The sequence below is a fragment of the Lissotriton helveticus genome, chromosome 8, assembly GCF_964261635.1.
Source record: "Lissotriton helveticus chromosome 8, aLisHel1.1, whole genome shotgun sequence".
In the NCBI taxonomy this organism is placed as follows: Eukaryota; Metazoa; Chordata; class Amphibia; order Caudata; family Salamandridae; genus Lissotriton; species Lissotriton helveticus.
This window is the reverse complement of record NC_136069.1, coordinates 167,076,619-167,093,517: the sequence shown is the minus strand read 5'-3', so window position 1 is coordinate 167,093,517 and position 16,899 is coordinate 167,076,619. Positions and strand designations below refer to the sequence as shown.

Sequence of the window (16,899 nt, the reverse complement as noted above, 5' to 3'; positions counted from 1 at the left end):
GCCGTGGATACTTGTGATGCCTCGTTCGTCTGTGCCACATACATTTTGGCAACAAAGAAGGGATCCTTACTCCACAGCAAAGGATGATCTACTTTATCAAATGCGGTGGAGAAGTCAATAAATTTGTGTGTACCTTTCCCCCTCTAAGTTTAACATATTTTGATTTATTACCTGAAGGGCAGTCATATTATCAATCGTTCCATGCTTTGCCCTGAACCCAGTTTGCTTCATAGGTACGATTTTATGGACTTCTGCCCATTCACTAATCTGGGTCAAGAGGCATTTAACAAACACTATATCCACTGCGTCAAGAAGTGCAATTTGACGATAGTTTTCTGGTAGGTCATGATCTCCTTTCTTAAATAGTGGAACTATGATCTACCCTTTTAACACCTTCTCATGACGAGCTCAGCTCGTCATGAGGCACAGTGGAACGCCCACGCGGGGATAATTCCCCTGCTGTGCTGAGCGTTCCATGAAAACGGGCGTGGTCATTACGAGCTCAGCTCGTCATGAGCACAGCGCCACCGCGCAGTGTGACGAGGCGAGCTCGTCACAAGCACCACAGTGCCGCGCGCGGCTCCCCTTTCCCCCCCCCCGCGTCGTGGGGGAATTAGCCCCGCGGCGAAGGGGTTAAGAAGGGGGAACCATTTTTCTTTCATAACATAAAAAAAATTGGGCATAGGATTTTACTCCAAAGAGGACTATTTTGGTTATATTTCATCGGGCCCATAGCAGCTGATGTACTCATTCCCCTGATTATAAGTTCTGTTTATGTTTCAGGTGGCGGTCCATATAGAGCAGAGTTAAGATACTTGGTAGCACCCTCATTTGCTGCTTAGAGTCCGTGAATACAACTGACCCATTTGAGTTCTTCAGTAGCGACAGGAATTTATCTACCTCTGGCTCTCCAACCCGCCGCAACAGGAGTCCAAAAAGTCCTCTGGACATTTAAAACTGCTTTCCGAAGTTTTATCCGGAAGCTGTCTTCCTCCTCCTTTCTTAACCAGACCTTCATCCAGTTCCTCCTCCTTTTTAATAGCAACACTTTAGAATGTCTTTCATGGATGTAATTCAAATATTGTTCCTTGACTCAAGTGCTTATTTCACGATTTAATTGAAGAAGGGGACGGGGAACCTCTTTTGAACTTTCCTTTGGGTTCACTTTTTGTACAGTCTCAGCTAATTTCTGCATAAGAGTATTAAAACGTTCTAATTCTTTTCCTAACCAGCCGGACAACTTATCTAATGTAGCCTCTATAAGACCCATGAGTCCTGACATTGGCGGTGGTTGTGAGAAACACTTGATAATATACAAGTAGCCAATTCCATTTGAGATTCTCATCTTTATAGTTTCCCTGTAAGCAAAAAGTGTGGCATTCTTTGATTGACACTTGTCTACCATATTTATCTAAATAGATTTTTATTCCCTTTGCATCAGTCAGTGACCCCCCACTGATACACAGAGATTGGGATGGCGAAGACCCTTTAACCACAGCACTGTATCCATCCTCTTCTAAAATTGAGATGACATCAATCCCCCTACTTTGTAAACTTTCAGACATTCTCAGGGCTCGAAAAATCTAAAAAATTGTTCCTAGACCTGCAGGTCTAGTATCTTAAAAAATCTACTTGACCTAACTCTAGTGCACTAAACCTCTGTCTCTGAAAGCTGAGTAAATGTGACAAGTTAACAAGATTTAAAGGCATTTGTATTGCTTATTCACTTTGTTATCAATAATGATGCATTTAAATCTTAATATGTTGTCAAATTTGCTCTGCTTTCAGAGACTGAGGTCAAAAGTCAGTATGTCTTCCTACGCACCAGAAAGGGTGAGTAGGACCTAAAAATAGCTTGTCTTAAAATAATCTGCCTCCCAAATGCAAGCAGGCGAGTGGATTTTTCGAGCCCTGAATCCTAATATAAAATTTACAGGTATATTAGAATAAAAACGTATCCTTGATTTAAAACCAGCTTTAGAGGGTAAAAGAGAAACTAGATTTATATCACTACCTTGAATAAGCTTCAGATTTGCGATCTCCGAAAAACATCTAAGCAGGGAGGCCCTGTTTTATATGAAATCTCCATCAAACAGGAGAGTAAAATCCAACGTATTAGTATCCATATTGCGCCAGGAAGGTCTACCTCTACTGGCTTTGAAGGACCTCCTATTTTACCAGGATCAAGGAAAGAAACAGCCATTGGAGTCAGTATGGATGGAATATGATTGAATGGCACCCTTCGATCTATCATTGGTGCTGCTACAAAAGTCTCAACTAGAGTGTTAGCATAGCCGGTTTCAAAAGCCGTTGGGTTCAATGGAGGAATTATACGGCACCATTGACTCCACTGTTGTTTCTCATCCGGTAAATTTGCATAACCTCTTTCTGGATCAATACCTTGACGACATGCTTGCGAAGATTGAATAAAGGCCTCCACACTAGGTGGCGCCTTTATGGCCTCTATATTTTCTCTAAAACAGGGCTTCCCTAAACTGTGGGGGAAAGGATCCATACAAGACGAATTCAGACTTGTCCTCATTGCACTTTAACTGAGCAGTTGCAAGCCATTTAAATACGGCTGTTAGACAGTTTTTTGCTTTCATTGGCAAGGTATCAGAGTCCTTCCATGTAAAGAGCAGCTGGGTTTCATAAACATAAGCGATGACCTTGGCTTCCAGCTATACCAAAGGATTGACATATAAGTTGAAAAGCAGGGGACTCGGGGTAGAACCCTGAGGAACTCCGGTGGTCACCTTGTGAGCGGTTGATGAAAAAGGAGGTAACTACACTTTTGTGATCGGTCTTCCAAAAATTATTTGATCCAGTCCCACGCTAGGCCGATGACACCAATTTTTACCAGGCTGGCTAATAGCAGAGAGTGTGGCACCGTATTGAAGGCGGTGGAGAGGTCCAATAAAATCAGAGCTTCTCTCCCGCCACCGTCTAAGCACTCTCGTTGATGTGTTCAGATATTTCCACAAGCGCCGTCTCAGTACTATAGGTAGCTCGAAACCCTGACTGAGCAGGATGTAGAGCTCCAGAAGTTTCTACAAAATTGGCCAACTGCTTCAAGACCGCCTTTTCACATACCTTAGCTACAGCTGGAAGGAGGGAAATGGGGCGGTAGTTGGCAGGATTGGCTGGATCAAGGTAAGGCTTTTTTAGCAAGGGGAGAAGTTTAGCTTGCTTCCATTCGAGCGGAACTGTGGCAGATTGGATGGACAGATTGATAAGGGCATTCACTTCTGGATTAATAACATCTGCCACAGCTGCCAGTAACCGGGCCTGACAAGGGTCAGTTGGAGAGCCTGATTTCAATGATTCCAAAATAGTCAGTGTATCTTGGTAAGCAACAGCAGAGAATTCGGACAGGGAAAAGGAGGAACTAGGAACAACGTGACTAAGGCTGATCCCATTATGCACGATAGGCAGTTCATGGTCAGAGTTCGAAAAATCAGAACTGGCTTGTATCAGCTGAATTTCAGCAATCAAAAAACTCGAGAGCTTCTCACACCAAATGGGTGACGGAGGAAATGAAATATCCTCTGCCCTTGGAGTCACAAAACTGAACAATGGAGTAAATCTCCTTTGCGTAGTTTCGGGATTGGGCTATGCGCTCTGCATAATGCTGACTTTTAGCTAGGTTTATGGCAGCGTAGTAACCTTTCTGGGCCTTTCTAAGTGCTACTTTGGCCAGAGGGCAGTAGGCCACTCTCCAATTCCGTTCTAAATTTTCGCAATGTCTCTTTCGCTCATTAAACTCCCTTGAAAACCAGGGTTTGGATGGAGAGATCCTAACCTGCTTCGCTGAACCTGACAGAGCTACTTATTCTACTGCTTGTGAAATCCAGCTATCAACATTTTTTCACAGCTCCCCCCAAACTGGTAGAGGAAGGGCGGGAATCCATCAAGAAGTAGGAGTAGTAGTAGGAGTACTGTCTGAAATACAATTTACAGATTCAAATGTAGGTTCAGGAAAACTCTCTGAAATAGGTTTTGTAACTAGCTTCTTACATTGTGAGTTACCAGCCTGTGTATTAAAATCGAATTGACAACCAACATCTACATGAGCAGACCCCTTATAGTCCATCCAGAGACCCCCTTCTATTTCTACTTGGTCAATGGGATCTGCTTCCTTTTAATTTTTAGGTCTCGGCCTGATCCAGCGCATGCGCTGGTCTGGCAGAGACATTTAGTAGCTGCTTTGAAAAGTACTACTTTCCCGGCGACCAGCTTACTATCACGCGCACAAGAGCGCGCACCCATGCGCCTAATAGCAAGCTGGTCTCTGGCAAGGTAGCACTTTCGGTGACGCGCATGCGCACCACTCGCATCACCACTCGTTTTTTTTTAATTTTTTACTCAACCCCCTCCCATCACATTTATCCCATGTTACACACAACCCCCTATCCGGCTTACGTTGCGACTTTTCACCTGACTTTCCATTACTCTTTAACTATAGTTTGCAGTCAACTTGAATCCCTTTAGTTTGCCGTTTAAAACACCAGACACAACCACTCGCCTGACCCTAGTTTAATATTTCCGTCTGGATTTGTGCTGAGCTATGTGCAGTAAGAGGACATCAGTCACACATAGTTGTACTCTTGCCCAACTTCCTCTGCCCGGATTGGCAGGTGATGTATCAGTCCTGAGGTGTTATAACAAAGAAAGGGGGACCCCCTCTAACAATACTTTAGGCCAGGGAAAAGAGAGGAGTTAAAGTCTGTACAATACTAGATATTTCCCTCATAGCCTATATCTCATTATCATTTAAACATTGTTCATATTGACTTGAACAAACATCAAAGTACAACAGTGACACATGTAATCATCTCATTGTTATTTTTATTTTATCAAAACTTTCTTCTCTTTTTTTAAAACATATATTTTATTCTTTCTTTTTAGACGATTCTTTATAAAGACATATTATACATAAGCATTTCTTAATTTTACATGGTTATAAATCCATCCTCATTGATAAGACTTCAGATCAAAAAAATGTTTTTTTTATACATAAAAAGACATAACAAAAATTATTTTTTTTAGAAAAAATCACATACAATATCCCTTGTTAGATACAACCATACTGCAATCATTCAGATTCATCCACTTTCACACCAACAACAAACATTTAATATCTGTACACAGTTGAGTATAATGTGTGGCCAGGAAAAACCCTGCCACAACTAGAACCACAGTACACAGCACGGGGTTCCACGCAAGGTCGACACGCGTTTCGGTGGGGTTGAGATGTTGAGACCACCTTCCTCAGGACCTGTCCAGATAACTGCTCCAAACTTGCAATGACCAGGGAATCTATAAATACATAGAGAGGACACTGTTGTATCTATACAAAACCACATCATTCTTAAATAAAAGAACTTCTTATCCTTCCATAATTCTGATATGATTGGACCCAATACGAACATACACATGTCACCAACAGGTGAACAGAGATCTGCTTATTGCTAAAATGTATACTAATCATGTAGAGCAAACTGCATACATGTTCCATATGCATTGCCCGTTTATAGGTACAAGTCATAGTGCCAGTCGAGAATAGAAAGATAGCCACCACCATTGCATTACAGGTGAGAGCATCATTTGTGCAATAGAGGGATTTTACCTTTAGAAAAAGAGGAGAAAATTCTAGTTAAGAAAAAGCAAGAAAAGAGAAGAGAAAAAAAATGTGTATGCCCTCAACATATACAATTCAACTTACAATTAAATTGCTTATACAAAGATCCAGATTTTAAAGGATTCATATGAAATTCCAAAACTGGAGTCCAGCCGGATCACCAGTTAGAAGTGTCTCAGTATACCTGGAGCTATTAGACAAGCAAGTATTAATGAGATCCTCACATGATGATTCTATCTGAGATAGCTATATGGTTCTTACCAATAGTTTTAGTTGTTGTCGCATACAATTTTCATTATACTCAAATATTAAGATCATCTCATGGGTGTAATTGCAGGCAGGCATACAAATAATTGTCCTGCGAAATAACCAAACAAAGTCCTTACTATAGTTAGGCCGACCTATAAAGCCGGAAGTGTACAAAAATATATATAAGGTACGTCATGTTAAATACTGACCTAAAAACATAGGATGACCTTATTCAGTAATTTTTTTGTAATACTTCAAGTTCATCGGTACATGTATTTGTGGAATACGGATGCCTCTTATATTTTTGTCCTAAAAGAAACCAAGAGAAATATTTAGAAAAGGGTATATGCTGACTTATGCTATATTTAAGTGGTACTGGTTCCTCAGTAGGCTAATCTGTCTATTAGTTAAATAAAATAAGACTTCTCTACCACGAATGGACACTGTAGTCAAATCGGGTGACCCTCTTTCAAAGATTAAATATGTTCAAGGATTACTACCGAGTTTGCATGCCAGGTATTCTGGAGCCTAAACACACTTTATGGATACATGTCTCAAATACCATGTTTTAAACAAAAGGCACGGTTAAGATACCTACATACCGGACGGCTACTACCATTCTGTGAAACCAACCATCTATGCCACCTCCCGCTACAGCCTTACAAGTTCCCAATGCTCGTATCCACAAATACAACCCTCAACAAAATCGGGTCACACAGTAGGGACTCCCCCCTCGACTCATCTAGCTGAGTACAAGTTTTGCCAGGTACAACCCATCTCCCACGTAATACCCTCTTACCTAAGTCAAATTTTCAGGTTCCTCTGTGCCGGCCGCCCGATAACACCGCAAATAGGGAAGAGGTGTTCTATTCAGGTTTATAAATAGTCCAATGTAACAAGGGACAGCTGCTTAGCCGCATCACGTAGTTATAGTGGCGGCGGTTCTGTGAGAGTATAGAAAGAGGACTTCACTACTCCCAAAGTCGGGAAGCGCCATGTTGGATTTCTGAATGGCTCATGTCTATTCACAAAAGAGCGCAATTAAAGGGCACCATAGTTATTGAAGAAGGGAAGACAAAGGCAGCCGTCAAGATAGATAGCACTACAAATAAATAAATCTTGATGTATGGACTGAAGTTTCAGTGGGGATTAGACTGTTAGGGCATGTGTATCTCAGCACCCTGTTTTCCAAGAAAATAGACGCGTAGTTATAACAATTTCCCAGGCTATATATTTTGATCAGTCACAGTTAACTTACTCTAAATAAATCTAAATATATCCTACTCGTACTCCTTTTATCGCAAAACCACTTTCTTATCCAGTCCCTATTAGTTACCCAAGGAGTCCCGCAGGGATCGGCGTTGAGCCCCACTCTCTTCAACCTTTACGTTCAACCATTAGCGGAGGTTGCTAAGAGTTGGGGTCTCACAATGGTATCTTACGCCGATGATACCCAGTTGGCGGTGGTCCTTAACGGAGAGTCCGACCAACGGGCATCCAACTTTGCGGATGGTTTGAGGGCAGTTGCCAGCTGGCTAACGGCCAACTGTTTACAGCTCAACGCCCTCAAAACCGAGGTGATGGTCTTGGGAAAACAGCCTGAGCTGTGGGGTGCAAATTGGTGGCCTAAAGAGCTGGGATCTCCCCCAACACCTGTGTCGGAACTAAAGAACCTTGGCGTTTGGCTAGATTCCAAACTTACCTTCTCGTGCCACACCAAGAAGGTGTCATCTATGTGCTTCGGCATCTTACGTGGTTTGAGGCCTATCCTCAAATTTTTCGATGCCTCCACTCGCCAAATGGTGGTTCAAGCGAGTGTACTATCCAGACTCGACTACGCCAGCGCATTGCTTCTGGGCGCTAACCAGGCGGAAGTCCTGCGATTCCAACGGGTCCAGAATGCGGCAGCTAGAGCCCTGGTAGGCCTCCCGCGTGTCTGCTCAGCCCGCAGCACAATTGTTAAACTACACTGGTTGCCAGTCATCAGACGCATCGAATTTAAGGCCTTATGCTTTGCTTTTAAAATTATGAAATCTGACACTCCCGCTATCTTCCAGCATCTCTTGACTCCTTATACTCCTTCGCGCAGCCTGCGCTCTGCTGGCCAAAGTCTGGCACTTGTTCCCCGATTCCATAAATGCAGAGTGGGCGGTCGATCTTTCATGGTGTTGGCCGCCAAATTGTGGAATGCACTTCCTGTCCACATTCGTTCTTTGGAAAATCTCTTTGCTTTTAGGAAAGTCATGAAAACCTATCTTTTCCCCCTGCCTTATTAGCTTCCTTTTGACTTCCGCTTGTTTGTTATGTTCCTTTTCAGACATAGCGCCAGGACGCCCCTTCGCTGGGGCAGCTGTGAGCTCAAAAATACACTTAACATAACATAACATAACATATACTGCAATAGACATAGACAAAAGACTATGCCGCTTTACCAAAGGGTAGGAAGACCAAAAACCCGATCCACATTGTCATCTACTGATATTTGAAAAATATCTTTTGATACCTGATTGATATATTATTTCTATATATGCACCAAGATAATATACTACCAAATCAAGAAGTTAGATGAAGGAACAGAAAGTTGAGTCTTCATAGTTCTACAATCTTATTATTGAGAGCACAAACTGATCCTATTCCCCTCATGTTGTATAGTATATGGATTATGAATCCCAAACGTTCCCCATACATTTATTAGGTTTTGGTGACATACCATGCTATATCATCGTTTAACCCTTTCCGGATACAGTCCAAATGGAAGATACAAAAGGTCTCATGTTTTTTACGTGTAGTCTCAGCAGTTTGTCCCATTTTGTTCTGGATTTTCTCTATTATACAAAACTTAAGTTCTATTTCCAGATGTTGCGTGTCCATAAAGTGTTGTACCAGTGACGCAGAGACCTTTTTAGTCCTAATAGCGGACTTGTGTTCGCTGAATCTCAAGCGGAATTCGCGTCCCGTCTCACCCACATATGCCAACCCACACGGGCAGAAGAGTATATAGACTATGTTACTACTTCTGCAATTTGTGAGAAGTCTCAATTTCACATTGATGCTATTATAGCAGAGAGAATCTGTGACCAAGGCCGCATCACAGGCATGACAGGAGCCACATCTATGGTTCCCAGTATCACAGAAAGGCCTGTGATGGTCCTGAGGTGTGCCAGAGCGGAACCTATGCCAGTTAAAACTGGTAGGCGCAGTGTGAGGCATGGCGAATAGTTTCTACGCCTATTGGCTGCCTGCGTGGTGCCCATGTTACATCATGCACGAATATGCACACTTGTTTCTCTCTCTCTCTCATAGAATTGCTTCAGTGCCCGAGGTATAGTCTAACTCTGCCACAACTATATATTTCATTTCTATACTTAAGTGCCTGGCTCATGACTCGCTGATCTCTCGTTTAATGACGTTGAATTGCTCTTCCCTTCTCTCAGAGACATCGCGAATAAATGTTAACCCCTAAATTGCAGAGGCGACGTTAGTATATTTCGTCCACACCCCTCACCTCCCGTACACACACGCGCTCCAGCTTTCTAACTAAGGATGTTTCTAAGATGGTGGTCGTTGAAATAGCACTGTTTAATAACAAGCATTAGCATCGACAGTACATCTGTACTTGACAAGGATGCTTTAAGCATGACACAAAAAGACCGCCATCTAAAAATGTAATTCAAAATTTGAATATAAAAACATAACTGGTGCGTGTCCTTTCAATATTACAGTACGTGTGCAGACAGGTGTACTCGGAACAGATATAGAAACCGTTTCTATTCATTTCACTGGAACATATGATTCACTTGCTTCAAAGCAAATATACTTTTGGGCTTGAATCCCTGTAACCTGAAGACGAAGTTTAGACACGCAAAGATGACAAACAAGCATTAACATAGCTAATAAGTCTCGCATTTGGGACCTTATAAGTGTTTAGCCATGCAAGAGTTGTTGTTGTTCCACCAAGGATATTCTGCTGCATAACTAAATACTTATAAGGTCCCAAAAGCGAGACCTATTGGATATGCCAATGCTTGTTTCCTGATATGGTAAGCGCATCAGCGAGTGTATGTCATCACGGTCGGGCTGGGGGCACCAAAATAAAAGTGCCCCCAATTGGTTAATTAGAAACCTAAACAAGCATTTGAAAGGAATATGTCTCGCAATTGCGAGATTTTGAGCTATGGGCATTGTAAATGACAATGCCACATAGTTTTGTTTAAAAAAACAGCAATAATAAAAGGCATTGTTATTTACAATACCAATATGTCAAAGTTTCAAAAATACGAGACCTATTGCATTGCAAATGTTTGTTACTTCTTATCATCTCCTTTAGTATTTTAGTCACTGTTTCCAAAACAGTCAGTGCCACCAACAAATTCTTCTAGCAGCTTTAGGATAGAAGATAATAACCTTTCTAGGCATACTTAAGAATCCTATACTTTTGCCTCTTCATTTGGAGGTTGACTGCGTTAGAAAATCGGGCCACAGAAAGATGAGATGTCAAATAGGAATTATTTGAAGGAGCTCTACTGAATAATTGCCATTATTGACACTGGAAGAAAAGGACCTGGAAACGTCAAATGGGAGGGATAGCTATTTATGGCCCCGGAGCACCATACAGGATCCTTCTGAGATTCCGGTAGTCCCCCGCACACCCATAACATCAGCTTCCACAAAATGCGAATTAACAGCAGCATCAGCATCAGTATTAGCGTTAACACCAACATTAGTGATAACATTAGTCCACCCATTCGATCACGGCATGTAGATCCTCCCAGAGGAGCAAGCCACACCGGCCTAATGCGCCTACTGAGGAAGGACCCACGACTCTGGGCCACACTGCTTTCACCCACACTACTCTAAATGCCTTTCGCTTCTATCCTGGGGCTTAACACCAGGAGTTCAGGGCATGCAAAGCGAGGGGGCTAGTAGCCGGGAGGTAAAGTTTGTACAAAGTCTCACAGCAATTACAGTGCATATAAATATATCTTTGAAGTGCCTCTGGCATTAGCACTGGTGTCTACAAACGGAAAGTGAGCTCCAGGAGTATCCACACCTCTCTACTCCCTTTCTGCTTCTAGCGGTACACGCATCACCCGTCACCCCCCAAATATTCTATTTTTCAGACAAATAGGGGGTGTGTGAAAAATACAGGAAAGCAAATTAATAGTCCCTGATGAAAACTGCAGTGAAAACTGTAGGGGTTGGGGTCTTCTCGCAGGGGCAAGCCACACCGGTCTAACGCCAGCTGTGTCCGCCACAAAGGAGGAGGTTCCTCGACATAACCTTGCCTGACTCATCCTTACCACCAGCCTGCCCGCTTTGAGCCAATCCGACCGTTCTTTCCGCCTTCAATGTTGGTATTTTTGCCAGAAGCCACGTGGCAGGGGGCGATTGGTTTGTTGACCTCCAGCTCGCTGACGAGCCACCTGTCGGGCCCTGCTTGTCCTTTGAGCCATCAGCAACACGCGAATGTTCAAACCTCCACAGAGAGCGCGTAACAACACGCAGCGACCGACTCACGCGGCTGGCAGCAAGTCCAGCTCCCAGCTGCCCGAAGGTTGAAGCCATTTCGCAGAAGTTATGGGAGACAGCATTCCCTGTCTCAACACTCCCCGACACTTGTAAACATGGGCAGCCGGTGCTCAACCGTAAGGCTGAATTAAAGCTAGAGAATGGAATGCTGCGCCCTGGTCTGACCAAGCTGTTTACAGGAAAGTGGGGTTACTCCTATCCAATTTAAACACGCCCTGCAGCTCCCCTACCCCTCGCCCTAACTTCCACTCGCCGAAAACAAAACAAAAACGTATTTCCTGCGTGGCCTGGGCAAGGTATGGCGGGTTTCCTGAAAACGGCCAGAATAGGAGCAGCCAAGGAAAACCTCCCCTCCATGCACGATAATTTAGACGAGATTAGCTAAATTCCTGTCCACTGAGCACTCCCTGATGGGTTCTCCCCAAGCACCCGCCTGCACTTGATTTCAGTAAGGCGCCCCAGTGAAGCAAAGACATTGACATGGGAAGGTATTTTTTTTAATACAAAACAGTCACTAAAAGGACAACGTCCTCTGCAGCAGTTTCTTATACTTGTACTAGCTAATTTTACGTACTATTCTCACAAGACAGAGTGCAAGTCTAGGATTTGAGGAAAGGGGAATTTACTGTAATTTATGGGGATGTTCTACTCACGATAGGCGTCAACATTATGACAGATGGGTTTCTAACTCTTAACTATGAGGGCACACTCGTTTTCTTCCATCACATAAACAGTAGGCTCCTAGACAGATTAGTACACATCTATTAGGCAGCCCTTATAAGTATAAGTTAAACTGTTTACATAGTGTATTTGCCACATTAAAAAACTCATTCAGGGGCGGCTCTAGGCTCATGGCGGCCCTGGGCAGGGAGCGTAGGTAGAGGGCCCCGGAAGAGGAGGTCCAGGCGGGGCGGAGCCCCCCGGAGCTCAGGAAGGTGGAACAGAGCCGGAGGCCGCCAAATCCCTGCCAGGGGCCGCCATGCAAATATGTATCCATCCTCAAAGGATTATTATATTAAGGATATATATTGGCGTGGCGGCCCCTGGGGTTTGGCGGCCCTGTGCAGGTGCACAGCTTGCACATGCCTAAGGCCGCCCCTGACTCATTTCAGCATGGGTCGGAAGAAACGCTTGGGAAGATTATGTGCTCTTCAGAGGATAACACAGTTAATCAAGTGAGGGAACCGGGATTATAACTTGGGCCTCTGGTTTCACACTGAGGAGAAAATCATTAGACCAGAAAAGCACCCACTTCGTGCATGGCATGACTGTCACTGTAGGCCATGACAAGCTTGTCCAAGTTTCACTGGCAAGATGTTATTTTCACAGTAACGAATTTTAAAACAAAAGTTCAGTAAAGAAGTTAATGGAAATCTGTCCTCAGAGTCAGACTGGATTGGAAAGTGGGCCCGGCACCAAAAGAAAAGTGGCCACAATCACAGAATTAACAAGTATTGGCATAGCCAATAGGTCTCGCCTTTGGGACATTATAAGTGTTTAGCCATGCAACAGTTGATGTTGCACCAAGGATATTGTGCTGCATAATTAAATACTTATAAGGTCCCAAAGGCAAGACCTATTGGCTACGCCAATGCTTGTGTTTGTTTGTAGCTCTGAGAGTGATGCTACCATACAGTGTGGTCTCTTTATAAATACTTTATTTTGGCCGTAATCCATAAAAGTTTGACAGAATATGAAATAAAATACAAACAATGTCGTAATTGAATTCACATCACATTTCACTTGATGACTCAAACTTTAAAATTTGCATAAAATTTAAGAAACCAGGAAGCACTTCTCGCAGAAAATAGTTGATGAGAAACTGCTGTATCTTCTGGTAAAAACAATACAGCATGACTCACAGTTGTTAAGTCAGAACATCATATCAGGGGCATCATTTACAATGAATTGGAATAGGGCTGTGCCGCAAGTCGCTGCCCTACATCAATTTGAAAGAGCAGGAATGCACCATATTTACAAGATACTGTGCATTCCTGTCTTTTCAGCCAGCGCCGCCGCACAATTTGGTGCCTAGCGCCAACACAGGCAGTTGGCAGGATTGTGTTTGTGCGGGAAGGGACACCATCCTGCACAAAAACAATCCATGTGGGCTTTTTCCTCCTTCTGTATGTGCTGCACAATACAGAACACATAAAAAGATGAAAAAGCGAGGAGACAAAGATATTTTTCCTCGTTTCGCCTCCCCTAGGAAGGCATACAGTTTTGACGCATTCCCAGATTTACTGATCCTTGTAAGTCTGGGATGCGTCAAAACCTATGGGTCTCGTGTGGGAAAACCTACTGCAGCACCCATGGAACGGCCCTCTGATGCAGTGTAAGGCAAAGCAGTGACTTGTGCTGCATTGCCTTATACCATATCTACGAGGCCACAAAATTCCATGCAAAGTGGCTCTGTATGGCCTCGTAGATATGAATCTGCATTCTGCGCCGTTGGATCGTCCTAAAAAGTGGAGCACTAATATGGCAAGAGGCTTGTAAATAAGCCCCCAGGTTTGTAATGTCAATGTAGGTGCAAATGGCAGCGACATTGTAAACACTAAATAAATATAAAAAGCTAATAACCATCAAAGTTAAACAGAAAAGATTAACACAGCTGGAAGCAGCATATAAATAATGCACCAAATAACAGTGGAATGTTAAACCCAGACAACAGTGACCAAAAGCAATGAAACATTGTGCATTTCGAGTAATTAACCGGCAGCCTCACCATGTTAGACTGAATTTATCCTCCAGGCACGGAGAAGGTATCTTGACATGGCAAAAGTAAGATGCTCTGAAGTGTCCCACCTCAAGACACTTCCAGCCTCCCAGTAGTGCATAGTGCCCAACAGCCTACACACCGGTACTATCCAGCGCTTCCTTGGAGCTGTATAGCAAGGGCAAAAATGAAAAAAGAAATGGTCCTTGTTAGACCTGGCACCATTGGCGTGGGTCTCCCTTGCATTTTTTGCCTTTTCCTCCTGTGTTTTTGTGGTGTGTTGGACTCCGTTTTGCTGGGCTAGATGCTTTGGGCACTTTGCCACTGCTGTTCAGTGCCAAAGTGGAAGCTCTTCCTATGTAAATTGTTGTTATGGATTGGTGATTCCTTGATTGGCATATTTGAATTACGAGTCAGTCCCTAGTACAGTGCACTGTGTGTTCCCAGGGCCTGTAAATCAAATGCTGCTAGTGGGCTGCAGCACTGACTGTGCCACCCACAAAAGCAGCCTGTAAGATGTAACTCTGGCCTGCCATTGCAGAGCCTGTGTGCAGTCGGGTACTGCCATGTCGACCTGGCAAGTGCACCCACTTGCCAGACGCTAACCTTCCCTTTTCTTACATGTTAGTCAAACCTAAGGTAGGACTAAGGTACCCCTGTGGGCAGGGGGCAGTGCATGTGAAAGGTAAGACATGCCCTGGTGTGTGTGGCATGTCCTGATAGTAAATTACTGCCAATTTCGTTTTTCACTATTGCAAGGCTACCTGCTCCCATAGGATTGAATGTGGAGTTTGTTTTAAATATCTTATAAACATAACTACCCCTGGGAGCAAGGTAGGAAAATAAAGTTTAATATGCCTGAACTCAGAATATTAAAATGCATCTTTTAGTGAAGGTGAATTTTACATTCTGAGTTTGAAAATACCACTTTTAGAAAGTGTTTCTTTTCTTACTTAGCCATCCAGTGTTGCTCTGCTAGGTTTGTGTATTGTATGTTTGGCTTTTGGATGACAGGGGCTGGAGAGGAGCAGTGGCTCCAGAGAGCCTGATGAGTCAGGGCTGGGCTGAATAGACCTGGGCTGCATTTAGAGTAGGGTGGGCAGATTTCCTGTCACCTGAATGGGCTTCGTCTGCCAAGGACAATGCTGTCTCCACCTCCTGCTAGTAAGCTGCACCAGAGAGGAGAGAAACGGTTTTCACCTAGCACAGGGCTTCTCTGCCACCAGAGAACAAAGGATATTGTAGTATAAATATTGGGACCCAGACCCCAAAACTTTAGATCATTTCTGGGAATCAAGAGGAATCTTTGCCAAGGAGAAGAGCTGGATAAGCTGAGGAGGAATACTGCCCTGTGCTGTTTGCTGTCTGGCAGAAACACTAGAAATGTGGTATTAATCCTAGGCTGCTGGCGCCTCTGGGTGGAAATTGCGCACGTAGATTAGTTTATGCACCTATATGGGATGGTGCTGAAAGGTGTAGAGAACCACTAAACTCTACAAACGTTGAGTCTCCACTCAATATACAAATTGCTTCACTCCCCAGCACACATCAGATTTATACAAAGGTTTCCCTATTATGGTTGCAAACAGTTCAAAGTATCATGGTCATACAGGTAAATAATCACCAATTTCATCCGGTTATTCATTGTTTTATTTCCTCGTTCTTGTCTTTCTAGTAGTCACAAAACAGCCACAGATCTGTTCCTGTGACTTCCTCAAGGCCAATTCTTCAAATGCGTAATCCTTGAAATGTGGTGATAATTCCAACCCACATTGGGGTTCCAAATTCTGCGACGCACCTGCACTGTTCAGTCAGATTCAAATGTTTCTTTTTTTAAATCCTTAAATAGGGTATCTTATATTTCGGTATCCCCCAGTCAGCACGTCGCTCTGCGTTGTTACCGTGTTCAGTAACAAGCTTGTTACTGAACACGGTGACAGCGCGGGCTGGGATGCCGCCTAAGTAATTACCAGTGGCTGAGATTTAATTCAAGCATTCCATTCCCAGGTCCACAATTTGCTGTATCGTCAGCTGCAAACCACCAAATCATTGCAAGCCTATGAATTTCCGCTTAAAATATCCCCTAGTTCCTGTTATGTTATTGTGAAACTGTCATTTCAGTAATTATTTCCCCAACTTTCTAAAAATGTTATCTTTATTTTTAGTTTAAATTGTATTCTTGATTTCTTCATCCAAAGGTAAACAGACATAGTCCTCTCTGCGTTTGTAAAATTATTTATTTACTAAAATAACTTATTTACGTTGTTGAATATGACATGTTTTTCTGTGACTATGTAAAGATCAAACATAATTAAGGTATCATTTTCTCAAGTGAACTATATAAATTTAGAATCACTTTAAAATGTACATCTTTTGTATTAAATTTAACTTGTGATTACATTGGAAAAGTACTCTAATGCTTTTTAGGTCTATCCTGAAATCACAGCTGTTGCCATAAGTAATTAAGTCAACCTAAAAATGAGCATTCCAGAGTACTACAGAGAGGAGCTTTGACTCAACCATATGATGATAGCAAGAGATATATGTTTTGTTTGGCCAGAGGTTGTGGGCTTTCACAGAAAATAGTGCTTCCCCTCCACCCAGCTGGGATTACTTTATTTATCCAGCTGCCTGAACTATCAGCAGCAATATGGCTGCCAGACCTTTAACTTTCAGGGCCACACCCATGACAAGGTGAAGTTGTTAAGGTGTCTTAGATAACAAGATACTTTACTATGTTCGTTTTTTCCTGGCAGCAGCA

The 16,899-nt window shown here is 43.1% G+C and overlaps 1 protein-coding gene and 1 long non-coding RNA gene across 2 annotated transcripts in view; one reads left to right on the top strand and one right to left on the bottom strand.

Annotated features, from left to right (window-relative positions):
• LOC144772472 (beta-1,3-galactosyltransferase 5-like) overlaps window positions 1-16,899 on the top strand; it is an 85,748-nt gene that overhangs the window by 57,462 nt on the left and 11,387 nt on the right. The window lies entirely within an intron of this gene.
• On the bottom strand, window positions 4,916-11,364 carry LOC144771528 (uncharacterized). The gene is made up of 4 exons (XR_013599328.1): window positions 11,191-11,364; window positions 6,100-6,199; window positions 5,903-5,999; window positions 4,916-5,319 (listed from the first exon to the last, which is right to left on the bottom strand). It is a non-coding gene; the product is annotated as an uncharacterized LOC144771528 (long non-coding RNA).